The following is a 2,615-nucleotide window of genomic DNA, read 5'->3' as shown; positions in this document are numbered from 1 at the left end:
CTACCCTCAATATTTTAATATACATGGATATCGAATTCTTTTAGTATGTTTATTATTTTTACTTTTTAAATCACAAAAGTTTCCTATACGATTGTTTATTAGGAGAAACTCAAAGAATTTTATTTTTCTCTCAGTCAATTACCAATAAACAACAAACATGTACGAAAATAAAATTGCGGTAACGCAAAATTGTAGGTAGTCCAAAAATATTATCAAGAACACATGAAGAAAATTTGAACGAGGGTTTATAAATGTTATTTGTATTTTATTCCCAATAGGTCTTTTTCATCTGGATTCTCCCAATCACCCAATAGTTATCATAAAAAAAAATACTTTAATTGTATTGTAGAATTGATGCTATTCAAGTTCTTAGAAGAACATGTCGAACTGTTGACCATGATATATATCAAAATTGATTTTAATATGAATAATGAACAATTGTTTTATGACAATATTAATTTTAATTAAATTTCCTTTTCTAGTATGTACGTATGTCATTTTAGTCATTATGATTGCCCATAAAAACTGATTTTAAATGTAGAAAAGTTAGAGTGTGTATTAAGTAGGCCCTATTAAGAGAGTTACGTGAATAATTTTTTTATTTTTTTATTAGCAAAATCTGTCTTTTATGATTTGCTACTTATGAGTTCTACTCCAGCTATATTTTACAAAGAAATAACTTAACTTTAATATAACAATCAACTTTGGTAAAATGAAAATCTAACTTTACATTTGAGTAGTTTGTCGGAGCTCTAAAATGCTCTAAAACTCATATATTTATACATTAATTTGAACATTTCAGTAGTTCACTCTTTAGACAATTCTTGGCGTGGACACTCTTCTTAATAGAAAGACTCTGAAATGCAACCCCAAAAAATGGATCAGAGTCGGGCCAAGTATCAGGGATAGGGAATGAGAATTCTGTGTCTGGATTTCTCGACAGCAGCCTTCTCATGTTCCACTTCAAGTTCATCCTGATGGGAGCTTATGATGCATCAGCATATCCTCCAGATGCCACGATACCATGCTTTAGGTTTTACTGGAAGAAACATCGTAACATCCATCGTGAGCACAATGAATTACTTGGTACCAAAAAAATAGTTAGGCATAGCGAAATACGTATAATACAAATTGGTCTAAAATAAAAATATAAATTTATTCATGATCGAAAATATGAAAGATTATCATAGATTCAAGAGAAATAAAGAATGAGATGTTATAGATGTATACAAGATGTAAATCATTGATTTATTCAAGAGAAATAAAGATCGAAATGTTATAGATGTGTATAGGATACCTTTGGTAAATCATTGATTCGTTCATGAATTTCCACCATACTTGGGCTCCTTAGTCTTGTAATACCATCTTCCTCTTAACCATTGGACGCCTGCGTTTTTCTTACCGTTCTCTATGAAATCTGAAATCTAATCACCGAATATCTTATTTTTGCACACACCAACTGCTTACCTTTAGGGTATATTTATAGGCGAAATTGGGAGGTTCTAGAATGGAGCGGTTTTAGAAATAAATATAATATATTCATTCTTATCTGTTTCAGGCCAGCTATAGAACAATTTAATTAATTGAGATGCTTGAATATAACAGACTTAGATATAAATATAATATATTCGTTCTTATCTATTTCAGGCCGGTTATAGAATAGTATGATTAATTAGGATGGTTCTAGAATGAAACGTTTTTAGAAATATTTACTCTATACTAAAACGCGTACAGTGTCGATCACTGTTCATACGTACCCCTATGAACTTACATGTACGTCCCGCTTTCCCGTCTATTTGCAGTTTTGCCATTACCCCTACGAACTTACATGTTTGTCCTGCTTTCCCGTTTATTCGCAGTTTTGCCATTACTTCTTATATATTTATTAACTGCGGGACTGGATCGATGCCTACCTCTTCTTTCTTCCTCTCTCTTGCCTCTCTGCATACTGCGAGTTACGTCCTCGCTCTTCGCCGCTTCTTACTTTCTCGAGCGATTGATTTGGGGTTCGTCAAAGGCAGGTGGTTTTGGGTTTCTGTGTTTGTGTTTTGGTTTTCTTGATTCATTCTCTTCTAATTAAAGCGATTGATTTGGGGTTCGTCAAAGGCAGGTGATTTTGGGTTTCTGGTTTTGTGTTTTGGTTTCTTGATTCATTCTCTTCTAATTTAATTGTATTTGTGTTTTGATATTAGCAATATAATCAGTTGGAGTTCCAAAGGCAAAAGTTGAATCAAATTTCTGCTCATGGGTTTCGACTTTGTGTACTGCATGATATGTTTGTGATTAGTGGCATTCAATATTAGTATGAACTAGAACAGAAATTTGATTCATTGCCTGTATGAACAATGAATCAAAATTTGCAATGAATACCATGAATTAATCACATTGCATACTGTTAGAATATCAAAAAAGTAAATTCAAATTTGATTCATTGCCAGTATGAGGTTAAGGGATCTGTAGAGAGAACTCATAGTTAAGGCATCATCTTGGATTGTTATTCTCTCGGCATCATGAGAATCTCTAGCACCAGTCACCAAAGTTTTATGCATCTGATTTCTCTGAAAGCACACCTCTATTTACATGCTCAGGTGAAAAGTTTTCCCTATATTATGGAT

The 2,615-nt window shown here is 32.6% G+C and overlaps 1 non-coding gene across 1 annotated transcript; it reads right to left on the bottom strand.

The window, feature by feature from the left end:
• Positions 1-610: 610 nt before the first annotated feature.
• On the bottom strand, positions 611-1,457 carry LOC101309963. The gene is made up of 2 exons (XR_183719.1): positions 1,298-1,457; positions 611-1,039 (listed from the first exon to the last, which is right to left on the bottom strand). It is a non-coding gene; the product is annotated as an uncharacterized LOC101309963 (transcript).
• Positions 1,458-2,615: the final 1,158 nt, after the last annotated feature.

The sequence above is a fragment of the Fragaria vesca genome, linkage group LG1 (genome assembly GCF_000184155.1).
Source record: "Fragaria vesca subsp. vesca linkage group LG1, FraVesHawaii_1.0, whole genome shotgun sequence".
Classification (NCBI taxonomy): domain Eukaryota; kingdom Viridiplantae; phylum Streptophyta; class Magnoliopsida; order Rosales; family Rosaceae; genus Fragaria; species Fragaria vesca.
This window is presented reverse-complemented; position numbering and strand designations above follow the sequence as displayed.